Source organism: Dermacentor silvarum, chromosome 3, assembly GCF_013339745.2.
Source record: "Dermacentor silvarum isolate Dsil-2018 chromosome 3, BIME_Dsil_1.4, whole genome shotgun sequence".
NCBI lineage: Eukaryota > Metazoa > Arthropoda > Arachnida > Ixodida > Ixodidae > Dermacentor > Dermacentor silvarum.
The window spans coordinates 96,089,064-96,102,911 of record NC_051156.1 but is presented as its reverse complement, the minus strand read 5'-3'; the positions used below and the strand labels follow the sequence as shown (position 1 = coordinate 96,102,911).

At 45.3% G+C, this 13,848-nt stretch overlaps 1 long non-coding RNA gene across 1 annotated transcript in view; it reads right to left on the bottom strand.

Annotated features, from left to right (window-relative positions):
- Nucleotides 1–12,919, bottom strand: part of LOC125943897 (uncharacterized) — a 106,634-nt gene extending 93,715 nt beyond the window's left edge. The window contains exon 1 of the long non-coding RNA XR_007465975.1: nucleotides 12,859–12,919. This is a non-coding gene — a long non-coding RNA (uncharacterized LOC125943897). The remainder of the gene's footprint in view (nucleotides 1–12,858) is intronic.
- Nucleotides 12,920–13,848: the final 929 nt, after the last annotated feature.

The following is a 13,848-nucleotide window of genomic DNA, read 5'->3' as shown; positions in this document are numbered from 1 at the left end:
GAACACTTAGCTAAACTGGCTTTTTCAGTGAAGACAGGCCAGTTTGCTTGGTAAAGTTTCCGACGGGGTGGTCTTATAGGGATTATAGGTAGCATGGATGTTCGTTTTATGACTGCAGGCATATGGTCACTACCGTAGGGATTAGCTATTACAGTCCATTGGACATCAGTGAACAGAGATGGAGAACACAGTGCCAAATCAAGGAAACTCATAGCTCCTGTGCTTGGGGAGCAGCAGGTGGCCGCACCAGTATTTAAAAGGCATAATGCGTTACTTACTATAAATATTCGATTGTTTGTCCCCTATTGTCAGTTTTTGTTCCCCCATAGGGTATTAATTATGCCCATTAAAATATCCCGCTATCTGAAATGGTACTGGTAACTGGTCTAAAATGAGTTCTATATCTCTTACAGTGAACTGCGTGTGTGGAGGAATGTAGATAGAACAGATGGTGATGGTTTTATGTTCTAAAATGGTGACAGCAGCGGCTTCTATGTGGCTATTAATGGTCACTGCTCTGACTGGAATACCGTGTTTCACAACAACAGCCACACCGCCCGACAGCCGGTTAGCCGGTCGCGCCGTACAACAGTGAAGCCTTTTAAGATATTATTGTTTTTATCACATAAGTCTGCTTCCTGTCGGCACTAAGCCACATGGTAGAAGTTACTCAGTATATCTCTTATGTCACCTAAGTTGCGTAAGTCTTCTGCAATTCCAGCGAGTAATAAAACCCATTTTAAAACTGAAAGGTAAAAAATGCCACTACGATTGAACAATATCAAAGATGTTAAGTGACATAGATGTAGAGATGGCTAATACACAGGAGCGATAACCTTTAGGTTATCGCTTTCGTAATTAGCGCGGTTATTTGGACTTTGTCCCTCTTTGTGCGCTGGAGAGAGCGCTTGTCCTTCGGCGTCGATGACACCGGAGTTTTTGCATCAACCTCTATCGCTCTCCCTGAGGCGCTGGAGAACTGATAGTTGGGCACAAGGACACATGTCTCGGACGTAGGGGTTGCACTGATTTTAGGGCCCAGTGGGCCTGGTTTCTGCGGGCCCTTCGAAGAGGATGGAGCAGCACTGGCTGCTTCTACCACGGGGGCGGGAGGGGTCACTGCGGGACCACTGTGCGTAGCCTCGGAGGACTTTCTTGCTTTTTGCTTCAAAGAACGAGATTTTTTTGTGTAACAGTTACTGCAATTACTTCCTTTTCTTATTCCAGCAATGGCAAGACCGCGAGTAAGCTGAATGGTCGTCTTTGCAGCTAACGCAGTGTAGAGAAGTGCAATTCTCAGATTGGTGATCATCGAAGCTGCATTTAGCGCAGGTTGTTTATCCTCAGCATGGGTTTGAAGCATGACCAAACTTTTGACATTTCAAACATAGTCTGGGGTTCGTTATAATTGGTTTGGCATTCACTTTTACGTACCTTACATTGAGAGAGGTAGGCATTACGCTTGTTCCAAAGGTGAGAATAACACGTTTTTTTTGGGGGGGGGGGGGGGATTTCTTGGTAATTTCTGCGAATGAAATTTCTTTGTACTTTGGTCACGTTTTTCCCTTGTAAAACCTCCACCCGTTCCTCATCGCTCAAGCCAAGAAAATCCCCTTTAGATATCATACCCCTGCTTGAATTTAGTGTTCTCTGGGCTCCAATTGTTACTGTCGCGTCGCCATTAGTGGTAATTTGCGAGAGCTTTTGCGCTTCATCTTTTTCATTTAGTTCTAGTAGGTAGTCCCTGCTGGACATTTTTGAGGCTTTGTATGTCAGTCAAACTTTGTCCTTCAGGCACTTGGCCACCAGGAAGGGAGGAAGCTTTCTTACGGGTATGCTGTATTCACTATGCACTGCATGGTACTTGGGGAGTGCTGGGGCGTTGCTCCGAAAGCAGAACTGGAAGGTTGCTTCGGTGCGGCCTCTTTTCAGAGGCCGATCAGAGACAACAGAGGTTTGCGCTGCCATAAGAAAATGTGTACGTTCGGCTACAGCGCCGACCGCCCACCACAGAGCCCAACGAGGGAAAGCGACAAAGCTTGAACACAAGTCTGCACGACGCCAGTCGTACGCCGCTACAATAACCAAATATAGTGTACCCGACGTAGAATAGTCACACACGGCTTACCCTTGCCACCAGGGAGAATGGGAGTAAATGGAAGAGAGTAGAATACAGGAAACGCCAAAACGTGTCATAGTGAGACGCAAATTTGAGGAGTGAGAGACAGGAAAAGGCGACTTCCGATTTCCTCCAGGTGGGTCAGTCGGGAGGTGCCGCCTATGTGAAGCAGAGTCCGAAGAGGTGTGTTGCCTCTGCCGGGGGGCCTTAAAGGTCCGAACACCCGGGATCAGCTTAACCCCCAGGATCCCCCTTTTCCTAGACACGGCTCAGCCGCGCACGGCTACACGCTGGAGGTTCCGATACTCGTGTGCTCGGCCACGTGATGTCGCAACACACCAAACGCCTGCTTACGCTGACGCCCCTGCGAGGACAACCCCGATTCAGTGACCATGTTTGCAACGAGCATTTAGGAGTCAATTGGCTACTATATTAGGATGGTCAACAACGTTGCGTGTGAACAACGCTAGGGAGACCTCGAATCACGTCATTGGTGACTGTCCTAAATTCGTACAAAGACGACACCTAGTGACTGCGCTACATCGCTTTTACTACAGACCAATTTCGCAACTAACCATTTTACAACCATGACTTCACTCGCCGCTGCAGCAGAGAGTGACGAATGCATTACGCTTACTAACACATACAGTCTTCTATAGCCTAGGTCATTGTTCACTAGTCTAATCTTTCTCATGCCCCCGGCTGTGCACGTCTTTGTTTGCAGCGTTCATCTCGTCTACTTTCATTGTATGTTTATATTTCTCCTGTCCCCTTCCTCAGTGCAGGAAACGAACTAAATATTTTTGTTTAGTTAAAATAACCTCTCTGCCTTGTCCTTATAATTGTCTCTCTCTCTCCTGAAATCGAATGAAAGTTGCGATAAATTAACTGTGGCATGGTCCTCTTTCAAGGGAACTGGTCAGAGGGGGGAACAAAAAAAGCTTCTACTGAAGCTTTTTTTTTTTGTTTTGACAAGCGGATGCCGAAGACAACTTTGATTTTCAAACAACTAGTACAAGCCTGAAGCATGCCTCGCTGGCCCGCTTTTGGTGAATTAACATTTCTCTCTTCCACCAAGTCCTTTATCGCATTTCCTATTATAGGGTTTAAGATTGCTTGCTTGATCACCTCTATCAAATCAATTTTTCTCAATATTGCAAGTATGGCTTTTTGGGCTAGTTGGTTACATACATCAGAGGTGTATATACAGCGCTATGACCACCTCTGACTTTTCTGAAGAGTCGCATATTTCATCTGAGAGATCCTCCTCGTTAGCCACACATAGTACTTGAGCGGGCGTGCCAAATGGGCAATGCTTTCAGCATCAATCATTTATAAAAACTGACAGTCAAGGTCTGATTTTTCAATGTAACTTTATTAAGAGCAAGCGCAAAAGCAATCCGCAAGCCCGAATATTCGCCACCGGGACATGGTGTGGAGCGCTGGACAGTGCCGGTACTTCTTTTGAAGTATTCGTGCTACTGTTGCGAGAGACAATCTTTCGAACGTGTCAATCTCATGCATTAAGTTACTATCCGCAAAGGGAAGCCATGCATGCCTCGCTGATACGTGCTTCCTCGGCATTGGTCTGCTCGGCACGCTCAGCAGTCTCGGGTTCAGCCCTGGCCTCGGCTTCGCTTGCGCTGCTGACGCGCATGGCTCCGCTCTCTGCGGAAAAAAATGCATATGACGGACGGCACAAACAATTTCACCAACTGAGAAATACCGCAATGAATATTCGCGTAGCTCTACAGCCAACAATGACAATTCGAAAAAACAATATCCCTGGGTTCAGTTTGCATATATATATAATTATTTTCCTTTGCGTAGACTTGGAAATTTACAGTCAAGCAATCACTGCGGAAGGAAAGTAATCGCAGATAATTCGGGGAAGAAATGGAAACACTCTTGTGTGAAATTCGTTTAGTTGGAACACAGTATAGGTAGCTGCAGATCTCTATGCAAGGCGACTGCGTTGGACAACGCACACAAACTAGCCGCGTGATGGTGGCGATAACGAGCATGTGCGTAAATGTAAACGTGAACATAACATACATTACGCAGAATCAAAAACTATTTACACAGGAAGATATGTGTTTCAGATGCAACGCCCCGCAGGGGCGTCTGCGCAAGCAGGCGTTTGGTGAGTTGCGTCACCACGTACCCGAGCACACGAGGGTTGGACCTTCCCACGCTTAACCGTGCGTGGCTTAGCCGTGTCCGGGGAAAAGGGGATCCTGGGGGTTGAGCCAATGCTGAGTGCTTGGACCTTTATGGCCCCTCGGCGGAGGCAACACACCCCTTTGGCCTCGGCTTCACGTAGACGGCACCCCCGGGCTGACCCACCCGGGGGAAATCGGTAGTTGCCTCTTCCTGTCCCCCTCTCCAATCTGCGTCTTTCCCTCTTTCTTTCAATCTTTCCTGTCTTCTCCTCTCTTCTATTTACTTCCGACTTTCCAGGCAGCGAGGGTTAACCTTGTGTGGTACAACCAACCTTGGCTGTACATATTTGGTTATAGCGGGAACGTACAGTTGGCGTCTGCATGACTTGCTTCCTATATGTCCTGCGGCGTCCCCTTGTTGGGCTCCATGGTGGGCGGCTGGCGTTTCTGCCGAAATTTAGATATACCTATGGATCGTGCTTTCCCCAAACTCCCTGATCGCCCCCAGAAACGGGGGCGCACCGAAGATGTCTTCAAGTTTTTTGGCCACCAAATAGAGAATTTCCCGCGCTACCATGTAGTACACAGTGAAAGACCAGAGAAGACTGTGAGGATTATCTCACCGTTCCTCGTTTCCAAATGTATGACAGAAGCTATAGGCCCAGGCTACAAAGCAACTAAGTTGGCCAGCGGTGACCTCCTCTTGGAGCTCCGCGACAAAAAACAGTATGAAAAGCTGCCTAAACTAGTCTCTTTCGGACAAATCCCAGTTACGGTCACCCCTCACCGTACCATGAACACCATCCGTGGTGTAATCTCAGACGATGACATGATGGAGCTCACTGAGGAAGAACTTTTGGAAGGACTCAAAGAACAGAACGTGGTTAACGTAAAGCGAATTAAGATGAGGCGCGATGGAAAGGAAATTCAAACAAAACATGTTATTCTTACCTTTGGTTCTAGTGTGCTACCCGAGACCATTGAGGCCGGGTATGTCAAGATCCGTGTCAGGCCATACGTGCCTAACCCGCTCCGATGTTTTAAGTGCCAGCGATTCGGGCACAGTTCACAGAACTGCCGAGGCCGTCAGACTTGTGCAAAATGCAGTGCCAATGAACACCTTTCTGAAGCATGTCAAAACACTCTCCACTGCGTGAACTGTGATGGGGAGCACGCCGCATATTCACGGTCCTGCCCATCCTGGAAGAAGGAAAAGGAAATCGTCACAATCAAAGTCAAAGAAAATATTTCGTTCAAAGAGGCACGCAGGCGGGTGTCATACCTGCCAAAGAACACCTTTGCCGAAGTGGCGCGTCAGGGGGCAGCGTCGCAACGGCTTCCGGCGGCTGTCCGGCCCACACACAGTGAGCCGGCAGTGACGCCATCCGCCCCCTCGGCGGCTGCAGCTAGCGCTGCTCCGCCAACTCACAAGAAGGGGCCATCGACCTCCGGGCTGGTGGCCTCCAGGGCCTCGTCCCTCGAGGCGAGGCCTTCTCGTCAAACCAACCGCTCGCAAGAGCGCGTGTCCAGCGCCTCACAAGAGGCGATGGACACAACAACCGGCCAGACGGCGCCACCAGCGCCTCAGGAGCGGCGAGAATCTCGCGATCGCTCCAAAAAAGAAAAAGCCCGCATCACAGGGCCCGACAAGGGCTCTGTAGCTTAAGTTAGTCTCCTATACACACAGCACAAAAAACACTTTCAACATGAATACACAAATAATACAGTGGAACGTCAGAGGACTCCTGCACAACCTCGATGACGTCAAAGAAATCCTACACAAGTTTAATCCGAAGGTGCTGTGTGTTCAGGAGACACACCTTAAATCTACACAGTGCAACTTTCTCCGGCAATACGCCATCTTTCGCAAAGACCGCGATGACACCTTCGTGTCATCCGGCGGTGTTGCTATCGTAGTTGACAGAGGTGTTGCCTGTCGAGAACTGAAACTTCGTACGCCCCTAGAGGCAGTTGCTGTCCGAGGGGTATTGTTTGACAGGCTAGTCACTGTTAGCTCTATATACATCCCTCCTAATTATCATCTTAATAAAACTGAATTTCAGAACTACATAGATCAACTTCCGGCACCATACATAGTTGTCGGAGATTTAAACGCACATAACACATTGTGGGGAGACTCTCGTTGCGATGCGAGAGGGACGCCTGATTGAAAACTTTCTCTTTTCTTCAGGAGCATGTTTACTTAATAAGACAGAGCCAACTTACTACAGCATGGCGCACAACACATACTCCTCCATAGATTTAAGTATCGTGTCGAGTACACTGATTCCGTACCTGGAGTGGTCAGTTGTGAAGAACCCTTTTGGGAGCGACCACTTCCCAATCATGTTAAAACTGACAAAACAAGATCTATGTTCCCCACACATTCCCCGATGGAAGGTTGACTCGGCTAACTGGGAACGTTTCCAAGAACAAACGTATTTAAGCAGGGATGATATTGCCTCTTTAAATATAGACGATGCTGTAGCATATATAACGGGCTTTATAATTGAGACTGCCACAACATGCATCCGTCAAACTAACGGACTGGCTAATAAACGTCGTATCCCGTGGTGGAACGAAGAATGCAAGGAAGCACGGAAAAATCAAAACAAAGCTTGGGGACGACTTCGCGACTCTCCAACCGCCGAAAACTTGATTAGTTTCAAACAAATAAAGTCCCAGGCTAGAAGAACACGTCGACGTGCTAAAAGGGAGAGTTGGGAGAAGTACATCTCCAGTATAAATTCTTACACGGATGAGACGAAAGTGTGGAATCGAGTAAATAAATTAAAAGGCCGGGAGGTACACCCACTCCCCTTAGTAAGTACTCAAGGAGAGAGCCTTGAAGATCAGGCTGGTTGTCTAGGGCGAACACTTTCAATATATCTCCAGTGCGTCCCACTACACACAAGCATTTCTGAGAGTTAAAGAACGCGAAGAGCGACAGGCCCTAAAACGTAAAGGTTCATCGAGTGAGGCCTACAACTATCCATTTACTTTAACTGAACTCAAAGCATCCCTCGCTTGCTGCAATAACTCGGCGCCAGGCGGTGATCGTGTCATGTATGAAATGATTAAGTACCTGAATCCTGAAGCGCTGAAAACACTCCTGTATCTTTTCAATGTCATGTGGGCGCATGGATATATCCCGTCCTCGTGGAAGGAAGCTATAGTCATTCCCGTGCTTAAACAAGGCAAAGACCCGTCCCTAGCCAGCAGCTACAGGCCAATAGCGCTAACAAGCTGTCTGTGCAAACTATTTGAAAAAATGATCAACAGGCGCTTAATCTGTTTCCTTGAAAATAACAAATTACTAGACCCCTTCCAATGTGGTTTCAGGGAAGGTATGTCCACAACAGACCACCTTGTTCGCATTGAGTCTTATATCAGAGACGCTTTTATACATAAGCAGTTCTGTCTTTCAGTGTTCCTCGACCTAGAAAAAGCTTACGACACGACATGGCGCTACGGCATTCTCCGAGATCTCTCTGCGATGGGTGTCCGTGGCAACATGTTAAACACAATTGAAAGTTACCTATCGAATCGCACATTCCGCGTAAGAGTGGGTAACGCTCTTTCTAAGTCATTCACCCAAGAGACCGGTGTGCCACAAGGGGGCGTGCTTAGTTGCACACTATTTATTGTAAAAATGAGTTCCCTGCACACAGTCATCCCACGCACTATGTTTTATTCTGTTTATGTCGATGATGTGCAGATAGCCTTCAAGTCATGCAATATTGCCATCTGCGAACGACAAGTGCAGCTGGGAATAAACAGATTGTCCCAATGGGCAGATGAGAACGGTTTTAAAGTAAACGCCCAGAAGAGCACTTGCGTACTCTTTACAAACAAGAGAGGCATAACGCCTGTCCCCAGTATAGAAATCAAAGGAGATGCGCTCTCTGTGAGCAGCGAGCATAAGTTTCTAGGCATTATTTTAGATTCGAAGCTTACATTTATTCCTCATATTAAGTATCTGAGGGCAAAATGCCTGAAGACAATGAACCTTTTAAAGCTTCTGTCGCGTACGACTTGGGGTAGTGATCGAAAGTGTCTGCTTAACCTCTATAAAAGTCTTGTCCGCTCACGCCTCGATTACGGAGCTATAGTGTATAATTCCGCAACGCCAAGTGCATTAAAAATACTAGACCCCGTTCACCATCTGGGTATCCGCCTTGCGACCGGTGCTTTCAGGACAAGTCCAATCCAGAGCCTCTACGTAGAGTCAAATCAGTGGTCACTTCATTTGCAGCGGTCATACAGCAGTTTTACATATTTTCTGAAAGTACAAGCAAACATTGAACATCCCTCTTATTCAACTATAAATGACGTGACCGCTGCCACACTCTTCCATAATCGACCTGCAGCGAGAAAGCCGTTCTCTTTGCGTGTGAGGAATCTTAGTGAGGAAATGGGTGTTCCGCTGCTTGAACAATGTCCTATGGCTCCAGCGAAACTGTTGCCGCCGTGGCACTGGCAACTCATAGAGTGTGACACATCGTTCGTAGAGGTCACTAAACACGCGCCAGAGGCACACATTAAAATGCATTTCTTAGAACTCCAATCTAAATACTTGTGTACACAGTTTTACACAGATGCTTCCAAGTCACATGCCGGGGTATCTTATGCAGCCGTCGGCCCATCCTTTTCGGAATGCGGTGTACTCCACCCGGAAACGAGTATCTTTACGGCTGAGGCCTATGCACTATTGTCGGCTGTGAATCATATAAGGGCATCAAAACTTCAAAAAGCAATTATATTTACAGACTCCCTAAGCGTGGTGAAAGCTCTGATGTCACTCTGCAAAAACAAAAATCCTGTACTTACTGAGCTCTATTCCAGTTTATGCAGAGCGTATATATCTAACCAGCATGTGACTATATGCTGGGTGCCTGGCCATAGAGGCATTGAGGGTAATGTGCTTGTAGACCAGTTGGCCACGTCAACTACATCGCAAGCTATTAATCCTGCGGCTACTATTCCTCCCGCAGATCTGAAGCCTTTTCTGCGAAGAAAACTGCGCGACCACTGGCAGCGCTTGTGGGACGCTGAAAAAAATAATAAGCTTCACTTAATTAAGCCACAGTTAGGTTTCTGGTCACCCGCAACGAAAACACGACGAACTGATGTCCTGTTCTGTCGTCTAAGAATAGGACACACATACGGTACTCACAATTTTCTGTTGAATGGAAATGATCCTCCAACCTGTGGTAGATGTAGTGAGAGGCTGACCGTCCTCCATGTCCTCGTGGAGTGCCGGGAAGCCGAAACAGAAAGAAAGAAATATTTTCCACAAGCGTACCGATATCATGTCCCGCTTCACCCCATTATGTTTCTTGGCGAAGAACCGATTTTTAATGCCAAAGCAGTCGTCGATTTTTTGAACGATGTGGTCCTGCATGTTATTTGCCCAACTAGTTCGTAGCACATCCTCTCTCCAGAGGATGCCGCTGTGATAGTTTTTATAGCACATGCCTCCAGGCCCTTGTGGTTCAAGGGCTCTGTTTAGGCAGTAGTGCTTCTTGCCAATTACTGCATCTTAAATATTTTAAATATCGTGTCATTACCTCTCAATGCATTCTTCATTTCATAGTACACCTCATGTCATTGCCATGATTTTAGTACATGTATATTTTACGCACTTTACAGCGATTATTTTTAGGCCCTTTTACAGCCACGCTTCATCTACTTCTCAGAATTCATCGCTCCACTGCACACTCACAAACACTGGCATGGCGCTCTTTGGCCATAACTGGCCCTTGCGCCATAAAACACCACACATCATCATCATCATCATCATTCAGATGCAACAAAACATTCAGCTACCTTTTAAGCTCTCGTTTACTGTTTACTATATCCCTACGCTGCCGAGATTCTGAACGTACACCGAAGGCTCATGAGAGCACATTGAGAGGACTATGTCATTCCGGATTCAATGTTAGGTTCAACTTCAAAAGCAAGGCAACTCAACTGCCACAATGAGACCAAAGATGGCCAAGCCCACAAGGATCACTTTCAGCTGCATGCTCTTTCTTTGGTAATGCTGGGCATCAAAAGAAATGAGCAGTAACTTCCAAATTAATTTTCTTTTACTTCCATGTGTTCACCACTTGCACTTCTTTCCAGCATAGCGCGAATCTCGGCTACTTTGGCACGTACTTATAGGTAATGGCGGCACAGAAATGGGCGCATTAAAAATACCAAATGTGAAAAAAATCTGTCACTCTGCTATGTCGGAAACCGTTGATATACCGTCACAGCAAACGTCATGCCTAATGTGCATCACCCAGCATATATATGAGCTGCACAGCTTGCCTTTACCATATTTCATCATTTCGATATTTTTACTAGGAGTTGATGTGTTGTCTAGTCTGTGCTGGTATTTTCAACTTGTGGTTACCATACAAGCAGTTTCTTGCAATAAACACTTCATTTTAGAATAAGCGGATGTCCTGTGAACACTATGAATGAATATTGACATATACATGTGTCAATTTCTGTGGAAACAAACCTAGATGAACAAGCAGCGGTGGGCAAGTAAAACTCGTGAAGTCGTACAGAATAGACACAGCCTTCTGATGTCTTACATCATTCGCTTCCATGGTCTAAGTGGATGATATAGTTAAAGTAAAGTTTGCTGAGCGTGTTTTCCTTTGTTAGACCTGTAGTGTAAAATATGAGCACCGTAAAAGCGTTAAGGATGCAAAGCACGAGATCCCTTTAATGGAGGCTCTTACAATTAAGAAGAAAAAAATGTGCATTTCTCATCTAAACGTGCAAAACACTTCGATAGTAACCGTAATCAACGAAAAAAAAGGTTTTCGGGGAACTATTTCAGGAATGGTGGGGAAACAATCGGCAGAAAATCGGAAGTGGGCTTCACCCCAAGCCGCTTAAGCTCCCATTTGGACTTTTCAAGACAGCTGTCGTCATATGTGAATCATGAGGGCACATTTCATTTATTTTACATATCGTGAGTGAAACCACTGTAGCCAGTAAACATACATCCGTCTGTCTTCTCTGACCACTGACCAAACATTGCACAGATCAGTCCTTCTGATCGTGCTCCCAAAAGAAAGCGGGCCACGTGCCAAAGTTGTTCTACCTCGCCTTGTGATTCTGCTCCAAAGCAAAAAAATGACGCTTGCTGCCTGTCGTTCAGTGTTCGCTGAAAAGTTGTAGTCAGCTACTTCGTGCACAATAATAAAACTCAGCAAACGATCCTCTTTCTGGTGTGTTGCCGTAGGCAATACTGGTCAACAAATGGATATATTTTAGGCATTTGTTTATCTGCCATGATATGTTTTATGATTGTTACTAAAACAGGGGTCTAAGTTCGTGGAATAGGAAAGTAGTAAAAAATTATGTCAGAACTACATTTGGTTGCGCTAGTTGGTATCCATTCATATTTAGCATATTTGCAAGCAGCCCTAAAAGACGCAGACAAAAGGCCCAGAAAGCAGGGTTTCACTGTTCCGTTTTTTCTGCACTGTCGGTGTTATTTTGCGATGCTTGAAACCCTCTCACAATTGAAAATAAGTGAATTTATTCAACGGAATAATATTGAACTTACGATTAGCTGCAGACGATCATTGTTAAAAATTGGCGTATAGCACTAAATGGCGTGCCAGAGGACATAGGAGACGAATATTTGTCGTCCTGTGTGCACTTTCGTGTTGTACCTCAAGTTAGGCAGTGCCAACTCGCCCACCAGTCGATTGTTTCCAAGATTAAAGCTTTTGGCATATCAAGGCGTTCTTAATATACCACAGGGAAAAGGCTGCTTGCTCAATTTATCCAGAAGTGAATTTTCGTGCTAAGAAACAATGTCTTCTCTGATTGCTCTTCCTATTGGTTGGTTGCTAGTAGAAAAAAATGAATGAAATCTATGTCTGAAGTAAAAGCTGTTATATTTATTTAAGAGGTGCACATATCAATGGTTGCCTTCAAGACATTTATTAGAAATAAAATCCTAGCGAAAAATGTTCACTAGGTGGTCAGATAGCTTATCTATACTTTTTGGAATCTTCACACAACTTTGCAAATTAGCTCTAACATATCACGCGAATCAAATTATTGTGTTGGACAACTCGAAGAGGTTCACTGTGTTTGCTTAACAAATCAATCTGCGTGATTCACTAATTTACAGAACTTTGCTAATCAACTCGTTAAATGTTGTTCCAGTTGCTTAACTTAATTTCATCGCCTTTTTTAGTATTGATGCTGAAAAATAAATCGACACTACTGCACTTTTTCGCACACTATTGGAACGCAAAACTAGAGACTTTTGTCATTCTCAAAATTCGTTTAAAGCGAATATAATTTGCGAACTCACTGCTTAAGTTTCTTTTGCTATATTATGTGCCGTGAAGTAAATTATTGAAATGTGAGTTACCGAAATTCTGTTAACTATTCGATCATGCATTTTTATTTGTCGTGCAAACGATATGCACTTTTTGCAGCAGCCCATCCCAAAAAGTAGAGTTCTGCAATACTCCACAGGCGATTTAAAAAAAAGAGTGTCATCCGTAGAAGACAGCCTTACGAAGCTTCGAGAAGCTGTGAAAGTCTCACCTACGGATTAGCTGACGCTCAGTTGTTGCCAGGGGATCCTCTATCGAAAAGTGTTCAGTAAATCGTAGGTCGGACTCGCGTTTTATGCCTGTACGATCAGAGAAAAATTCCTGTGACCTCGTTCCCGGAAAATAGAACTTGTCAATATTTGATGTGTTACACACACTGAAGGTTTTTTTTTAAGTTTGGAGCTGTATTCATCATGTCTGCTTTGCAAAAAACGTGACACACGATGTACAGTGGAGATTGAGTTACGCGAACGCACTGTACTGTATCTACTGCGTAGCACTTGCACCTGACAGTGGTCTCTACGTCTAATAGCATAAATGTATCTGTCAGTCAGTATGCACAGGAAGCCTTAAGAAGAAAACTTGATTGTCACTTCAATTTGGGGCGTGTCGCACGACTCCAATCTTACTGTCTAGTGACCTTAGATGAGTCGGTAAACAACTCCAAAAACAGTGATGATCTTGTCATATATATTGAGAATTTTGAGACTGCACATGTGTCAAATTCCTCTTCATGTTCATACAGGCAGAAAGAAGGCCTCGTGTCACCGCCAATGAAGCGACCCATTTGTCGTATTACCGAAAGATGCGATTAGCTCGATCAAACCTGCTTTTTGATGTGTGACAGTTGACATTAAGCTATTATGGTTCATTCACGAAAGCTGACAGCTGAGGTAATTAGTTCTAGGGCGGATCATCTCTCGTCAGTCATGCAGTGATATCTTTAACTAGTCATCTCGGCTTATCAGCGTCTTAATAGGTCGCGCACGGTACAATGTTACATTTGTGTTACATTTCTCCATTTATGCGGCAACTAGATAATGATATAGCCCTCATGGCAACACCACACAAGGTACAATTGCTAGAACTGGGGATTCCACCGACGCTGCAGCCACAAAGTTATCTTAAAACTGTGAAGAAAGGTCACAAGAAAAAAAGCGCTAGTGGTTTGCATGAGGAGTTGGAGCTGAAGATCATTTCT